Source organism: Myxine glutinosa, chromosome 5 (assembly GCF_964187855.1).
Source record: "Myxine glutinosa chromosome 5, kmMyxGlut1.1, whole genome shotgun sequence".
NCBI classification, from domain to species: Eukaryota; Metazoa; Chordata; class Myxini; order Myxiniformes; family Myxinidae; genus Myxine; species Myxine glutinosa.
This window is the reverse complement of record NC_136265.1, coordinates 94991255-95010494: the sequence shown is the minus strand read 5'-3', so window position 1 is coordinate 95010494 and position 19240 is coordinate 94991255. Positions and strand designations below refer to the sequence as shown.

At 34.3% G+C, this 19240-nt stretch overlaps 1 protein-coding gene across 1 annotated transcript in view; it reads right to left on the bottom strand.

The window, feature by feature from the left end:
* LOC144888173 (uncharacterized) overlaps positions 1 to 19240 on the bottom strand; it is a 192040-nt gene that overhangs the window by 94838 nt on the left and 77962 nt on the right. The gene's annotated exons all lie outside the window — the stretch shown is intronic.

The window sequence follows — 19240 nt, the reverse complement described above, 5'->3', positions numbered from 1 at the left end:
AGGACAGGACGGTGATTCATCAATTAACATGAGGTATGAACCAGAGGTGACGACCGATGAGATTCGATCTCAGTCAATGGATGGACCTGACCTGACATCATTGGGGAAAGGGCTTATGCAAGGAGTCATCCAAAATGATTAATTTGATTTATTGATGAATATTGATGAATTAATTGAAATTGAATAATTGATTGAATTGTTGATTGATTGAATCTAATTGATTGAATTTAATTGAATAAATTTAACTGAATAAATTGAACTGAATAAATTGAATTGAATATATTGATTGTTTGATTGATGAAAATGCGGTCTCAAGAAAGAAGCTTTGATATCTTTGTGAGATATTATCAATGTGGAGACAACCTGGGAAAATTGAGCAAGGTGGTGAGTTTATATACAGATATATATGTGCGGTTACCATTGTGTGATTTCCCCTTCAACAGAGCGGACACCTGAGGATTCACTCATTTCATACTGACCCTCTGGCTCATCTGCAAATACTGATCTGTGAGATTGGATTGTGCAAAAGCCACAGCTGAGGGAGATTCTCTGGAAATCACCGTGTGAACAGGTGGAGAGATCCTTCCTGGAGGTACGAGTGAAGCTTTAGAGGAACAAACTACAACACATCCAACGCTACTTTGATAAAAGGCAGAATGGGAAATGGAGCCTGCAAGAATACACAAGGACAACCAGAGATTCCACAAAAAGGTACTTGTACACATCATATGTACGACCGTTATGGTGCCGAAGCTATAAGGCAGGTCGAGAATTGGTATTTGTGGACAAAGGGACATGATGAGGAGTTTCCAAGAGATGGTACATTTGAGCGAAGTCGATTGGAAAGATTAGAACAAAGATTGAAAGCCAGAAAGAGACAGAATCTAACGGTAGACTGGCTTGCATTCCATCTTTGGGATGGTGAATCCAGACAACGGGAACAGCAAGAACGGATAACGGATCTAGAATTTAAAATAAAAAGGATACAGGATACAGTGGAGGAGACAAATGCACAACTGCCCTCGAAATTAGGAATGAAAGTGACAGTTGTCCCATCTGATTTCCAGTTGTCTCCCCAAAAAGGACGGTACAGAGAATTTTTTCGTGTTTCAGGAGATAATGAGAGATTGCAGTGGCAACTCAGGGATGTAGAGATGCAGCCCAGCAATACAAGTGCACAGGTGCACAGCCCAGGCAACGACAGAAACCGGTGTTTCAAGTGTGGACGGATGGGACATTGGAAAAGAGGATGTCCGTATACCAAAAGGAAGACAAGTTAATAGGGTAAACCAAGATCAAGGGTACCAGTGCTGACCGATACCTCAGACAATGATTAGGCCTTCATTGCGACAAATCCCAAATGACGATTGGCCTCAACAAATTAGATTACTGGACAAACATGAATAACTGTCGATGATTCTTGGGTCTGAAAAGTTTTCGGAGCAAGAATTATTCATTCTTTCTTTTGCTTGTAAGCAAATTAGTAATTAATTGATCAAATGCCGAAATTGGATCTTTTATGTTGGGCACACAATTTTAAATTTACAAAGTTGGAACAATTGCTTTGCAAATTTTTGAAACTAAGTGACAAGAGTCACATGATGATCAGGTGGGAATTTCGGACTAGTGTTCCGCATGATTGATAGGTCAGTGGTCGACTGACATGCAAATGGGTGTGTAGTCAAATTTGGATAAATTATGGTGGGAACTGAAAGGGTAATTTCAATGTGACATTATAGGGGTTTTCTAAGAATAAACTTTTTGGTCTATTTGTGTATTAGCATTTATAAAATTGAAGGACAAATTTTATGAAATTGAAATAAAATTGACACCCATCTTGATCTGTAAATAATGGTTCCAACGCAAACAAATACGCATAATGCATGTGTGTGTGTGTTTATGTGTGTCAATGTTAGTGTTTTTGTTTTTGTTGTTTTGTATATCAATCTTACAAGATTGTTGACACCGACAGTGTGCCTGTCTGGAAATGGATAGTTTTATGTGGATGGGATTGAATATCCAGAGAATCCGTAAAATAAAATAGAAATATAATTTGATTATGAACATTATCTCCTTTGTCAAGGGAAATGGAATATAAAGATTTGATGTGCTGGGTTATGAGCAGCCATTAATTAATAGTAAAATTGTGAGTAATTTTGGGATTCCATTTTTGATAGAATTTATATGAGAATAACATCTATTTATGGATATGAGCTTCATAAAAGGAAATGAGGGAGTACAAAATTATCCAAATTTGGGAGAGGTCTTACACTGACTTCCCAGAATACTCTGCTCATGGATTTATATATATATATATATATAAACTTGAATTTTATCAGCATATAAATTGTGCTGCATGTATGGATGTGTATTAGGCATAGATGATATGGGAAAATAGTAAAGAAAATCTTGCTGATTTGAACTATTGTGAGTTTTAAAACGGAATGCATTGTGAATCTTAAACCAAGGGGCAGCCATGAACGCGCTGTTACGTTATTTATACTCAGAACGCGATGTCACGTGTACCTGCAACATATTTGTTAAACTCGCACACCTATATTGGCATACTGGTGTCAGTAGTACTCACTGGGTGCATAGAAATGGATGAGCAACAGTTAAGGGGGTTTAAAATAAAAACACTTACTTGGATATTTTCTACAAAAGTATGGGTTTCAATAAGTGGTAGCTGTACACATGGGATTCATCAAATTAAGTTTTGGAGTTCAAACAAAGTCACTGGTTAACAGATGGGAATGGATAGTAAATAAATTCTTCGATGCTGGGTAAATGAAGTGAGATATTACAAAGACTTATTAGAGCTATTGTTCTTCCTTGCAGCAGTGGGAGAAAATTTAGATCCAACATAATGAATCTATAAATGAATGTGATAGGGATAATATCCTCAATTTGTACTAATTATTTGATTGTGGGTAAAGGAATTAATTTATCGTAGTGGATTGTTAACAAGCAGCCTGAAATGTCCTGAGAGTGTGCATCCATGTAATCAGAAATCCCAGATTTGTTTTTTACAAACAACATTTTGGTAGAGATCTTATGTGGACAAATACTTGCTTGGTAGATAAAAACGGTACTGCATGTTGGCAGCCACTTCGGTGGCCATTTAGGCCGAACAAATAGGGAAAAACTGTAATTGAATATGTAATTTACAGATGAGTATTTGGGAAGTAAAAAGGGAATTTATTGATTTGGGAGACATTTTTCGAAGGTTTATTAAAGTGTTGCAATATGACATTTGGCAAGGAAAATTATTGGATGGGAAAATTAGATCTGTTTATAAAATGAGTTTGTTGACCCATTGAAGTTAATTCTTTGAATTGTTGTTTAATTAGCATTTTGAGTTCAAATTGGAAATAGTTTGGTAGAGCTTTGGTTAAAACCTTTGGTTGCAGTGTTTTGGAACAAATTGATAAACCGTAGGAGGTTGATAAGAATAGAAACAAATATGGACCTAAAATAGAAAGATTGTTATGATGATATGAATAATACCGAGATTAAAAGAATGAATCAAGTGATGTTGCAAATGAATAGTGAATACAGTAGAATTAAGATAATGGCATAACGACAATGTTATGAGTTGTGTCAATTACAATATCAGTGAACTCATATCACCACGAGTGACACACTGTTAGGAAAAAAAAGAGGGAAAAGAAAAAGTGGAGAGGAATTATGGTAATAATACATTATGTTTAATTTGTTGGTTTGGGAAAATTGTTGTTGGGAATTAGGTATTCCCATTTGTGATTGTAATCATATACAATTAATTTTCTTAGAGTAGTGCTAAAATACCTGCATGAGTTAATTTTTGAACTATATTAACCTGAAAGCAATTGTGGATGCTATTCTTAGTTTAGTAATAAAATACATACCTGATTGAATATTATTTGTGTGACGCATATAAATGAATATAACTTTTGTGTTAAGGAAAAACAACAAATTGTTGAATGTGAAACTGTCGGAAGATATACATGATTATGCTGATTTCATGGTAAGATGTACCCTATCTGATTCAGTGTGTGCGGAAAGCAGATTCAGATGTGACTGAGCATAAGGATAAGACGAGATCACATTTTGGAGGGATTGCTAACGGAATTGGGAAGAAGTTCGAGAAAGAAAATTTGTGGCTAAAAAATGAAGTTAATCATGGCATACACCCTCTTTCTCAAAGAATGATGAAGACATTCTCCCGTGTAACTTGGAGATGAATGCTTACCTTCACCAAGGAAATTTATGTGACCATTTGCCTGGATCACACTGCAACATATGAAAGAAAGGCGATCACTTACTCTTGTTCGAAGGCTTCGAACATTCACCACATCAGAAGTTGCAGGACAACGACATTTTACCTGCAACCTCTGTGAAATGCGGGGACATATGTTATTACTTCACCAACGTCCAGGGAACCAGCATGGAGCTGCAAAAAACGGCTGTGCCCTTGTCACAACAGCTGTGCACGATTCTGCTGGTTGCTCCTGGTAAGGACCATGAATGACCTGAACACCATGGTCCCAACATCATTGTGGATGCATCCGGCATCCCTGTTCCACATCTTGCTGGCCAATCAACGTCACACCAATACTTGCTGCCCACTCACAATGAGGGAGGAGGCAAGTCGACTACAACTGGGTGAAGGCCTTGTTCAGGAATTACTATGGTTTACAGCAAAAAGTGGCAAGAATGCTACAAGGAGAGCAGAGTCAGTCTATGACTCCGCAATGTTACCACAACAGCGAAATCCTACACGAAGTAGTGCAGGAGCTATGAAGACATTAGGAGAAAATGTTTCATACCAGGATTCAAACACAAGTGATCAGCCCTTCCTTTCAAACAAAGTCAACATTTGTGTGGAGGCAAACGTTTTTGCCAGATGGTGCAGATGCTTTACAAAACTTGAAAATGAAGTGAAATTGTTGTATCTTGGTGATGGTGAAGTGTTGTTTTGAAAATATATTTGTGATGCAAATGCAATAGATTGAACGATATGGAAGGAGTCAATGACCAACGAAATGTTTTGTGATTCTTGCAGGATGACGGTGTATGCCCAAGGGAATTTGATTACCAAAGTGATTGATTATTTACTTATACTTGTAATGATGTTTACTTGTAGTGATTGATTGTTTACTTATATTGATGTTTAGATTAATGGTTAATATAAACAAAAACAAAAAGATGAGGGAATTGTGGAAGTGTAACTCAGTGTAACTTATTAATTGGCACTGGTAACTTATTAATTAACACTGGTAACGAAGCAGATACATTTTACCTGCAAACTCTGTGAAAGACGAGTTCGTAAATGAGTGTCAGGAATGTGCCCGAACATGGCAATCTCTTGTCCACCTGGTCACAGCCCCTGGCTGGAGCACCCCCCTATCGTTTGGTAAACGGAACTCACAGCAGGAGGGGAGCGAGCTGATGCCAGGACTTGGTGCATGCATGACCTCGGGGCATTAGCGGAGAAAGGATTAACGTTCAGCGGACAGGGGATTAAGTCCAGTTTGTCCATATAAACGAGAGCAAACGTTGAGTCAAAGGAACTTGTGAGCAGAAGCTCTGACCGACGGAACGGACGAGGACTCATCATCAGACCCTCTGCCCGACGGGAGTGGCGGAGGAACATCGGCCGAACGAGAAGGACCATGCGAAAAGAGTTAACCTGGTCCATTGAATTAAGCGGTATTATTTGGTAATTGGAATGAAGTGAAGAACCAGTTAATAAACCAGACCTTTTGTAAAACCTGTGTCCGGTCATTGGAGTCTTGAGTCTCCCCCACTACTTCCCCTACACGTGCCAAACGCTCTCTCTCTCTCTCTCTCGCGATCAATGTTCGTATGCGAAAGGCAGTTCGTGGCGCAGTCCGTATCAAAAGGCTTTTCCACGATCAGACGTTTCCGCGCAGTTCGTTCAAAAAGGAGTCCCCCGGCGCAGTCGTACTATGTGAGACACATCATAGAAACCCTAAAAAATTGGGAAACGGGAATTCTCCCTGATGGTCCGCAGTTATACTATGTGAGACACATCATAGAAACCCTAAAAAATTGTGAAACGGGAATTCTCCCTGATGGTCCGCAGTTATACTATGTGAGACACATCACAGAAACCCAAAAAATTGGGCAAGGAGAGTTCTCCCTGATGGTCCGCAGTTATACTATGTGAGACACATCACAGAAACCCTAAAAAATTGGGAAACAGGAATTCTCCCTGATGGTCCGCAGTTATACTATGTGAGACACATCATAGAAACCCTAAAAAATTGTGAAACGGGAATTCTCCCTGATGGTCCGCAGTTATACTATGTGAGACACATCACAGAAACCCTAAAAAATTGGGCAAGGAGAGTTCTCCCTGATGGTCCGCAGTTATACTATGTGAGACACATCATAGAAACCCCAAAAAATTGGGAAAGGGAAGTTTTCCCTGATGGTCCGCAGTTATACTATGTGAGACTTATCACGGAAACCCCCAATATTTCTGAAAATTGTGGTTCTACCTTGGAGACCTGGAAAGATGGTTATATTTTTGGAGACTCGGAATGGGGGTTTTGTTTTGATGACTCGGATTGTGATACCTATGTTGGAGGCTCAACAGGATTGTGGTTATACCTTGGGAACTTGGAAAGTTGGTTTTATTTTGGAGACTCTACCTGTGGGGTCCATCTTGGAGACTCTTTGCATTCTAAAGCAATGAACAATGTTCTTTGTTTAATGACGCTTGATTTAAGCAATATCAAGAAAGTTCGAGGAAGAAAATGCTGGAAAATTCTTTCTTCCCATTTCTACTTCTTCAAACTTGAAAGCCTTGAAAGACAGAATTGGAGGAAGAGGAAAAAAAATAAATGAAATACGTATTTAAAAAAGAAGGAAAAAAAAGATTATGTTAGGGTTAGGGTGGGATTTTGAATGTGAGGGTTAGGGATGGGGTTGGGTTAGGGTTTGTATATTATTATGACTCACTCACACATACACACACACACAAAAGTTAAGCCCCAACTGAAAAGTTGAGGGATTCTGTGTTTGGGGTTCACAGATTAAAAAACGTATCCCCATTATACACACACAAAAGTTAAGCCCCAACTAAAAAGTTGTGGGATTCTGTGTTTGGGGTTCACAGATTTAAAAACGTATCCCCATTATACACACACAAAAGTTAAGCCCCAACTAAAAGTTGTGGGATTCTGTGTTTGGGGTTCACAGATTTAAAAATGTATCCCCATTATACACACACAAAAGTTAAGCCCCAACTAAAAAGTTGTGGGATTCTGTATTTGGGGTTCACAGATTTAAAAACGTATCCCCATTACATTTTATTTATTTATTTATTATTTCAAGGGTATTATCTGCTTACTTGTGTTTCTTGTAATTCTTGCGAGTAAAATGAACCCAAGATTTCTTCTCCATTTAAATCATATAATTTGTAGGTCCAAGGGACTGTATCCATTACTTCAATGATTTTAAATAATTCACGAGTCCATTTTTGTGTATAACCTTTCTCTGACTTTTCCATTTGTATATTCTTACAATATCACCAACTTTAAACTTGGGCTTTCTCAAATTAATCTCCTTTTCATATTCTAATTTTGAAAATGTTTCCGATGGTTTTGATTTTGTTGATGAATGAACTGTATTATTGTAATTATCTACAATATCCTGAATTAAATACACCCATTTTTGAGAACCGAGTTGTGTGAATTTTTTATATAGTCTCTCTTTCAAAGTACGATTAAAACGCTCAATAACAACTGCTTTTCCTTCATTAAAGGTGCTGTATAATTTAATACCCTCCCCCTTTAGAAATTTCATAAATATTTTGTTATAGAACTCTGTTCCCTCGTCAGTCCATAACTTCTTTGGTTTCCTTTTATCCCTATCAAATATTAGCTTAAATGCTCACATTAAAGTATCACCTCTCTTGTTTTTCAAAGGAACAACCCAGGCAAATCTACTCCTCAAATCAATAACGGTTAAAGCATACCTGTATCCCTTATCATTATTTAGTTCGATTGAATCAGCGGACCATATGTGGTCAGTGTATTTAGAATAAACTTTCCTTCTTTTAAACTTTGTGATTATAGGTTTATGTAATTCATTAGCCAAAAGCTCCTCAGTCTTGATAACATCATTGGAGTTTAATAGTTTTTTGGGGAATAACCAAGACCAAGTTTCAATTGAACACATCATTTTTTTCACAATAAACCTATCAACTTTCTCTCTCAATGTAGGATTTTGTATCAAGGACAAATCATACAACATTTCTCTGTCTGCTTCATGTTTTTCATCCAATGTAGTGGTATTCCCATAAGCAATATTATGCTTCATACACACTTCATCAACCCTATTTATAGGCTTGGACCAAGGTTTAGGATTGTCAGCCTCATCTAATCTTTTATCCAGGTTTGTTCCAGGACCACAGAAAGAATATCCAGCTAGATGCCGTTCCCCAGGAATTCCAGTTGTTGTAAATTTACTTCCTGACAGAAACTTTTGTTTGTCTCCTCCACTTTTAGGAGATGAATTGGCACTTTTTAGAGCCACACACTTGACATATTCCTTTTTGATAAACTCTTTTATTTTTAGCTTTAACATGGCATATTTTTAGATTTAGTTTTCTTTTTACATTTGAGACAATAACTCATATTTATTTCTCAGAAAAAGTCCGACAGAGTATCAAAACCTTTTTGGTTTCTAACATATACATTTCTATCTTAATTTTTAAAACATAAAGAATCCTTAGGAATGCCTTCACTCTCTCCTCCATTTATTTACAAATAAAAACTAACTAAAGTCAATAACACCAACATCATCAACTATATGACCTTTGTCTTCTTCATGTAAATCTCCTCGCTGAACTCATCTCAACCATTTTTAAAATCATTATCTTAGTTAGAGTCGTTAATTCTTTATTTTCCTCTTCGGTGCGTTGATTGATTTATTTGCTGTAATACACTCAATCTTTTACGAATCTCACTGATTTCCATCTTTTTATATTTTTCCTCCCTCTCTCTTTGCTCCCTTTCCTCCCTCTCCTCCTTCTTTTTCTCCCTCTCCTTTTTCTCCCTCTCCTCCTTCTCCTTTTTCTCTCTTTCCTCCTTCTCCCTTTTCTCCCTCTCCTCCTTCTCCTTTTTCTCCCTCTCCTCCTTCTCCTTTTTCTCCCTCTAATCCTTCTCCTTTTTCTCCCTCTCCTCCTTCTCCTTTTTCTCTCTTTCCTCCTTCTCCCTTTTCTCCCTCTCCTCCTTCTCCTTTTTCTACCTTTCCTCCTTCTCCTTTTTCTCCCTTTCCTCCTCCTTTTTCTCCCTTTCCTCCTTCCCCTTTTTCTCTCTTTCCTCCTTCTCTTCTTCAACTCCTTCCTCGTCCCTTGCTACCCTTGAGTTTGAGCCCCAAATAATATTATACATATACTCATCTGGATTTTGAGATATTCTTGTATCTATAATTATTTTTCTCATAATAGGATACCAATAAGATTTGTTGATGATTTCTAAAAGAGTATTATATTTCATAACTTTGAGAAGTTCATTTTTATTTAATATTTTAAACAAGTCTCTATTTGTGGGTTTAACAATATCAGTATAAGGCCAGTTTTTAATGACAAAATTCCCATGTATATGCTCCACATCATAAGGTATGTAATACCGAGCACCCTTTTCTTGTAGGTATCCTTGAATACAAAAATTATAATTCTCTTGTAGTCTTCTTCCTGCCATTTATGTATCAGAAATATATGTGAGATTAATATTATGACAGGTAATACCACCCCATCTTCCCACTACCAAATCGGTTTGTATTCCTCGGCTTTCTATCCTTATCTCATTACCTTCCTTCTTTGTCATGCTAACCATCGCTATACTATCATATATTTTTCTTTTCTTAAAATCATGTATTTGTTGTTTACTAATTGTACTTCCACATAAATCCTTATCCTCGCCAAGCGGATAATATTCTTCTTTACGAGACTGATTCAAATCATGTAGGTCTTCTAAGTTTATTGAAAAATACCAATTATACCCAAAATCAGGCATATCATACCCCCATTTATTAATTCGCGTATTAACTATATGTCCTTCTTTATAAAATTCAATTGTAAGCAGGGAGTTAAATTCAATGAGGAAAGGTGTATGGTCAGTATAACCAGGTGTTGTGGTTGTAAATTTTACTTGTTTAACAAAACGCGCTGTTTTCTTTAAAAATATATATTGTGATAAATCACTGAATCTAATTAAGTCATTCGCATCTGTAGGGTTTGGATAATTGATTAATTTATAAGTATTCTTCATATTAATATTTTTACTTATACTATATTGTTGGTCGTTCAGCCTGTGCCTTTGTATAATAATTTGATAAATCAATATCCTGAGAGGATTTTCCAAAGATAGAACCATCTTTTCCAACATGTCATTTATATTAGATTAAAAATGATATCATAAAAATTTTCATTATTGTTGAGTTGAAATAATACATATAAACATAATTGACCACAACATTTAGAATTAATTTCTTGAACTTGAAATGTTTGATAAACACCATTCTGTAAGAATTGTATTACTTCAACAGGCGGTGGCATACCATAACTATCAAAATAATATTTATCCTGACTATTATGAATACAAACCCAATGAGAACCATTCTGTGTCTAAATTCATCATAATATTCTTTGTATTCTTATTTATATGTATTAATTCATCTCTCATACAAATAACCACATTATCAATTTTTTGTGTTTTACAATGCTTACTAAGTTCTATATTTGACGTTGTATTCTTTCCAAATTGTTTAAACCATTTATCCATTTATTTATGAGAAAGATATAACCCATTACCCCTTTTAGTCAGTTTAACACCCGCTTGAGCGATAGAGGAAAGCATATCTCCAACCAACAATCTCACTTTATCAGGTAAACTTTCAAGTTTTTGAGCAAAATCCACAATTACACCACTTCCACTAATTTGTTTCTCCAACTCCTTGTTATGTCTTTCCAATTCTTTTTGAGTTTTTAGTTGTGCCTTCCTTTCATTAGCAGTTTTTACCGCTGCTGAAATACCACCAGTCAATGCTCCCGCCGCACTTAAACCAGCAAATAAAGGAATTAGAAACGGGAGAAATCCTCCTCTTGACTCGCCTATTGAATATTTCTTTAACATAGGTTTTGTCATTTTAATTTTAAGTGAACCAGTATCATTTAGTGTTTTTACTTGTGTGTGTGTGAGTAAAACATCAATTCTTACAGCTCCTTTTCTTTGAATTGTATTAACATTAATAATACAAGGCTTTTGATTTTGAATACAATATGTTAATTTATTAAGATTGATTTGATTAACATATACCCCTACCATTTATTTATGAGAAAAAACCGATGTGATATTAATCATAACACCATTATCTGTAATAATCTGTAATTCTGTTTCTTCCAAAAGCAAACAATAAGCATTAACTTCTTCATTCTCTCCTCTTTCAATGTATAGAGAAGTATCCACTCTATTAGACTTTATAGTTTCCTTTTGAGAACTCAGGTCAATTGCGTAGATTGTATAAAGTTTTTGAAACGCAACCATATCCAAAATTGGATCATTATTACCGTTGTTTTCACACACCTTTTGGTAAGACTTGTAGGCTTCCGCATAACCATTTTTTTCCCAATCAATTTGCAATCTATCTCGCGGATAAAATGTACCATCAAGAGAAACCCGAAGTTGTTTCACCTTGGCATTATCACTCAGCGCATTATTCTTATTAGTACCCTCCTCTCCATCTGGTTTTTAAAAAATGAGCCATAGGTATCGTGGTTTTCCTTGAAGAACACCTAAATTCCAAGTGTAGGTAGTGTGTTCCAGTTTAACGTGTTGACATCTTCTTTTAAGGTATGATACATTTAGCGGGGTCTTTGAGTTGTCTTTTATTTAACATCTCTTCCGTTTTAAGATTAGGAGTATATTCACTGATATACCAACACAAATCATTAATAACAAATTTATTATTGTCGCCAAAAGCATTTTCAGCCCCAAAAAGCAACCTATTTACATTATCATTCCTTTGTTGTTGAAATCTAATTTTAAGCCCACACAAAACTTTATCATAATCACAAAATCCAAATATACCTTTAAGAGGTACTGCTACGGTAAAACTATTCTCTGCTTTTGTGTCATCATTATACATTGCCTTCCTTTGAATATAACCAGGGTCAGCATTTGTTCCCGTTGACATATCAGGAATAAAACCTTCAACAGCTCCCTTACCCATTCTATCACTAAACGAATATAGTGTAAATTTCATCATTTCAGATGTAGCAGAGACATAATCAACCACTTCAACCTCTTGTGTTCCAATATACAGGCGGACACTATCAAACATTTTCCAGAAGAAATCATTTACGAGTGTAGCATTAGTATTATTCGCAGCCTGAGTGAATTTAAATTTACACAGCAAGAAACTATCAGCTATATTCAAGTAAGTGTGTTGATTATTTATTTCAAAACTTTTTGTTCCGTTTGAATTCCAGTCTGTTCCTGTTATAGCATTTACCTTAAAATAGTCTTCCTTTTTAGTGGAGTTTGAAATGATAATCGTATCATCCAAATCATAGATACTATCAATCGCTTCCATACTTGTATTTATAGAGCATTAAAATTGTTGAAACCCTGACCCAAGTATTTTAATGATTTTTTGTCGTTCTTGTGAAGATAGTTGAGTTTTACCTTTTCTTATTTCTTTGATTGCTTGTAATTTATGAGACCCCTTTTGAGCATCTTTTATACTCTTTATAGCACCCGCAACTGAGCCCACAGCAGAAGCAGTTGAACCAATTAGGTCTTTATGTTTAAGAATGGTTGAACCAATACCCATTAGAGTATCAATTATCCCATCTCCTTTATTTCTGAATTGATGACCCACACCCCGTTGTCTCTTTGGTTTATAGTATCCTCTACCAAGAAACATACCTTCACCCTTATAGTATGGTGAAAGGAACATCCCATCCTCTGGAATTACTTTATATTTTCCCAACTCGTGTTTTCTCACAATAACCATTATTTATTTATTGAAAAACTTCACGTAGGTGAATTCTGATGGATATAATTTCTTCATTAAAGGAGATCATACGATTATCTTGATCGGTTATCCTAAAATTTACTCTGTATATAGTTTTTCCTGACAGGTAAATAGACAAGATTTTTTGGTTCCATATTGAATTTATAACCAATCGGTGTTGAGTATGCGCTGAATGAAAATATTGTATTTGTTCTTATTCCATCGTTATAAGCACCATCAATCAAATCACAATGAATTAATACTGAATTTATACCGGAGGATATTTGAATGACATTATCACTGTAAAATGTTCCGTTAGTTTCAATCTTTTTTGAAGAGAAACCCAATAGCTCTCTAAACGATTTTTCAATCGTGAAATCAACTTTATAATTATTTTTAAGTTTAATAGTTGATTTTGAAGTGTGTTTTTGAATATCTATTACAATATTTTTTGGTTCAGCACCTTTTTCTTTCATAAGGCGAGAGACTTCAGAAGATATTTGAGAAATCTAAATAAGCTCCGGGTGAAACTGTTATAGTTTTGTACCCACTTCCTGGATTATAACTAAACTTGTTGTTTTTCTCTGTGATATTAAAAAGTTATTGTAAGTCTCCATTGACAACAAAGAAGCCTCATATTCTTTTGTGGGGTCAAGTTGTAGTGGGTAAGGGAATGAAGCTGTGTAATCACTCGTTGTGAAATTAAAACTAAGAATTGTGCTTCTCATCTTATTTAATATCTAATAAAATATCTTTGTATTGACATTTATTAATTATTTTCATATTCATCAACTGATCTAAAATGGCGATGCTTCATTAAAACAATTGTTGTTTCCAGCCTTTTTACTACCTAACAACAATAATAACCTATTAACTAATTGTAATGGGTCATTTGGAAGAAAGCTAACACCCGAACCAAGCTTACTTAAAGCATCAATAATATGTTTCTCCTTCTCATTCTTCTTACTTTTACCGGCAACAGAAACTCCATAATCAAGTGAGTTTAGTAAATCAATATATACCCTATCTTCCGCATTTTCCATATCAAGTGGTTCATCAAAATATTTTGAACCGCTGAATCCGGAGTTTGTTAGAAGAAACATTAATCTTGGAGTTAATTCAACATTTGGTTGAGCAGAACTTAAGAACACCAATTTATCATTAAATATCAATAACTTTTCTTTCACAAGATGGAACTGTGCTGGTTCTTCTGTTGGAATGAGACCTGCTCTGGTTTTTTAACCCGCCGAATATTCATTGTTTTGAAGAGCTTCAACAACATAATTAGGTGGTTGATTTACCTCCTCAAGTTTCCGAAATAATCCTTCATCATCATATTCTAATTCTCCAAGTTCTTGCGCCGTCATTTGACTAAAATCTTTGAGCATTTGAAGTTTTTTTGGAGTAAATTCTACTGTGGGAACTGTAGGTGAGTGTTGAGTTTTCAAAATTTTCTCTTGTTTTCTTTCAAAGGCTTCTTCACCAGTTAGTTTCTGTCTCCGTTTCTTCTTTATCTCTTCCTGTTGCTTTACAACTTTTGAAACCAACTCTTGATGTTCTTTAAACTTTCTTCGGTATTCATCTTCTGTATTTATTTATTGAAAAATATCATTTAATGAATTGTAAAGGTCAATGGGAAAATTTTCCTTTTCTTTGTCATTATAGTAAATGTGTTGAAATAAATCCTTTTCTTTAAATATTTCATCAAATTCTTTATTGGTATTAATACGAGTTGTTATTTCTTCTTCACTAATACTTGTATCTCTGCTTTTCATACATTTGCGTTGAGTCTCCTCATTGATATCAAAACCGAATGATAAAATCTTAACTCCATCACCACACAAATGTTTAATAATTTGTCTCATTCCTTCAGGATTCGTTTCTAAAATCCCAACACCGTTAGATTTTACTTTATTTAACTCACTCTTACAATGTGAATATTTTGTAGAACCAAGAGAGACCTCCTCAAATATTTGACCTTCGTTCCTCAATCGCATGTTTCTCCATTGAAATGTAGTAATAATCTTTCCCTTCTACTTCTCCTGGTCGCATTGCTCTGGTTGTAGTACTTACAAAACGAATCATAGGGTGTTTTTAAAAAAAACTTACAATCTTTTCATTTTTACTATTCAAGAGTTTAGATTTATGAAAGTTCTTTCCTGAAGCAGATTTACCCACAAGATTAATAATAATAGTTGTCATTTATGTGTGTAAAATATCAGTTCGTATCTCATCTTGTTTCACAACAATATATTTATATTTTCCAATCGTGTGTTTCATATAATTTTCAAATTCTTTTTTACTACATAACGTAGAGCAATTATGTCTCCAAAAATTATTTACATCTATTGAATTTCACTTCAATAAAATAAAAGTATTGGCATTGTTTCTTATTGAGCGCCGAGGGAGTTGAAAATATGACTGACTAAGATAAATACAATTACAAGAAGAATGTCTCCCTCTTGTATAGTAGCTATCCATTACTGTTTGGTTTCTCTCATTAACACAATCATCAAAGATAACGAGGTTCTTTTTTGATTTATCTAAATCTTGAGGTGAAGGTATATCATCTGTATTATCACTGAGAATACAAGTTATGGGTTTTGATTTTGATTTCTGTGTATCACAAAATAGTTGTATTATATCCTCAATGTTGTAATCATTTAGTTTGTTTTGAAGTTTAAATAAACCGATAATGTCTTCCTTTTTAAGACCCGCATTAAAACCTTGTGATAGTAGTTGATACTCGGGTTGAAAACTTGACTTCGTAAAAATTATTAAATTATCATAATCTAAAAAGTTGGGGGTAAGGAGCATCTTTAAAAGCAAACAGGTTTTTCCACATCTGCTTGAACCAACTATTAGACATCTCAATGAATTTGGAATGTTTTTATGGTTATTAAATTTTATCTTATTTTCCCAAACGGGTAAAAAATCATTCATTTATATATTTGGAAAACAAGTCATCTAACTTTTTTTGAGCTATTTTAGAAACTCTATATTTTATCCTGAGTTCGGGTTTAATTTCAAAATAATTCATTATTTTATTTATATAGTATCTTGTATTAACACTTCCATCAAAATTATTTTGAATAATAAATATCATTAAACCCTTATACATTTCCTCAATACAAATAGTCTCTTCCCTTGAAAGAAATGGTGTATTATCATCACAATACTTAACATTCATCTCTCTTATTAGTCTTGTAAAGTAATTCATTTTTGGTTCTAATTTAAAAGAGTTATATATATTTTTATATTTTTTATTATCATTAATTAAAATTAAATCACAGAAAATACATTGTTTATATGAACCCTCATTATTAAGCCCTATTCTATCACAACCCGGACAATTCTCTAATTTATCATAAGGAGAGTCTGGAAATTCTAAATATCCTTCTATCATATTTATATCGTAAATTTTTACTTAAACTAAACGCAAATTTATTCGTTAATAAATACAATGTTTCAAAGCACAAAAGACAAATTTCCATCAATCTCTACTTCGGTGGAAGATATAGAAAAATATGTCAAAGATGTTAAATTGAACAAAGATAAATATGGGAATTTTTGGGTAAAACCAGTTATGGAAAATAACATGAGCCCCTCTATTTCATTTAAAGGAAGAGCTCTAACTATACCTGGAAAGACATCCATTAAAGTAAATCTAACAAAAGTTTCTCCTCTACTCCTGACAATTTATTCAAAGCTTGAAAAAGTGATCGATCGCGATACTTTGAAAATGAATGATAAGACCATTAATAATTCTAGAGGAGACATTTGTATTTTCTTTAATAATCCAAAGGGTGTAGATCTAAGTAAAATGAATGATGTTAATATTTCTGGTGAAATGTCATTTCGTTCTATGATAGTTAGAGATTATTTAAAGATAACTTTTGATATTAAAAATGTAGAGATTGAATCTGTTAATGAAAGAAAGTATATAGATATTGATGGGAATATTTTTCCTGCTAATTAAATATGAGTCATTACAGCAGTGAAGATTTTACTATTTTATTGAACTCGGACGATAGTGATGATAGTATTTCATTGAACTCAGACGATGGTGATGATAGTATTTCATTGAACTCAGATGATAGTTATGATGCTAATCGTTTGTGCTCAAATGATAGTTATGAGAGTAGCTTTATTGATGACTGAGTATGATTCTGAGTATTCATGTGATAGTTATGACTCAGATGATTCTGAGTGAAAAAGTGTTTTAGTTTAAGTATAGTTTAATATATAAAAAGCCTGTAAAAAGGCACTTTTCTTCTATAAGTGTTTTACTTTAAGCACAGTTTCATCTTTAAAAAAGCCTCTAAAAAGGTGTTTTACTTTAAGTATAATTTTGCAATATAAATATGATCAAAGCAACGTATTGCGACATTTGTGAACAAGAATATAAACAATACAAAAGACACCTTAAAACTAACAAACACACATTTCATCTACTTCACCTACTATCTCCTATTCAGAAGGAAACAAAACACTGTTCTGCCTGTAATAAAAATATCCTCAAGAAAGGCTTCGAAATACATCTTAAAACAAATCAACATTTATCAAATTTTATCACAACTAAAAACTCTGATGGTGCATTCAAAGGACATATTAAAATAAGTCTTTAACTTCAAACCTCCTGAACCAGAGTCTATAGTTGATGCTGTAGAAATAGTTAAACCTGCTGTTCAAACGTTGATTGAAAAAACACTAAAAGAAATGAAACCACTTAAATTTTATATGGGAGTAAAATTAGAAATGACAAAGGACGAAGGAGTTATAGATACACCATACATGAGAACTGAGCCACACTTTATATCTTCATATCAAGATTTTAAAACATCAGGAGTCTATGATGAACTTATTAAACAAGAGCAAGATGTGGATAATTCAATCGTAGGAAGTGTATTCAATATAGGAAAAATTATTTACATAGACATTCATATTCTTAAATCAGATCCTCTAAAAGCTTCTTCTTACATTGATTTACCCAGTGTTATCAAAAATAGAAAAGCAGTTATCAATATCAAAAATAAAGACAATAAATGTTTTCTCTGGTCTATTCTGGCACATTTACATCCTCCACATTTTCATGATGAAAGAGTATCTCATTATAAAAAATATGAGAATACATTAAATACAAAAGATCTAAAGTTTCCTCTGGCTTTAAATGATATTCCTAAATTTGAAAAGATGAATAATTTATCAGTTAATGTTTATGGTTCAACAGAAACAAACAACATTCATGTTTTAAAGCTTTCTGACAATTGTAAACAAATAGACTAGGCTAAATTTCTGATTTTTTTTTGGCAGAGGCATTTCTGAGTAAAAGTTGGTATCCGGGCGTTTTAGGTGGATATGAGGGTGCTGATCACGAAAAAACCGGATACCAAGCTGAAATGTGCATATTTAGGGCCTAAATCAGCAAAAAACAAAATGGCCGCCAAAAAAGTTTATGCGATATTTGTTTTTTTTCTTCAGAAAAGTGGAATGTCGTAGTAATACTTGGTATCCATGCTTATTAGCTGTATATGAGGGTGCTGATCACGATAAAAAATAATACCAAGCTGAATATTACATATTTAGGGCTTAAATCAGCCAAAAAACAAAATGGCCGTCAAAAAAAGTATACGCGATATTGACATTTCTAATTTTCTTTAAAAAATAGGAATGTCATAGTAGCACTTGGTATCTATGCTTATTAGCTGTATGTGAGCGTGCTGACCACGAAAAGATAGGATACCAAGCTGAATTGCAGGCTTTCAATGGAAGATGTTTCATACACCATATTGGCTTTTATTGCCGTTTTACCTTGATTGGCATTACATTGCTTTCAGATCACTGTCAACTGTATTTTCTAGTTAAGGTTGTTATCATGTCTAGTTAAGGACGGTTTATTTACCGGGACGGTGACATGCAACCTCTCTTTCTTTTATTTTCAGACTAAATCAAGATGGATCCTGTTGCTACTCTGAAACGACCATCATCGATTGACTTCGCCTTATGCATTTTATGCCAAACAGATGGGGATTTGCGATCTGCCAGCAATCAAGGTCTAGCCACACTCGCTAAGGCTTACGAAACCAGAAAGAAATTACGCGACCCAAAAAACCGCAATATAATTGAGCGTCTGGATCTGGCATTGGGTTCGAATACCACCTCAATCGTATGGCACAAAAACTGTTATGTCCAATTCACCGATAAAAAT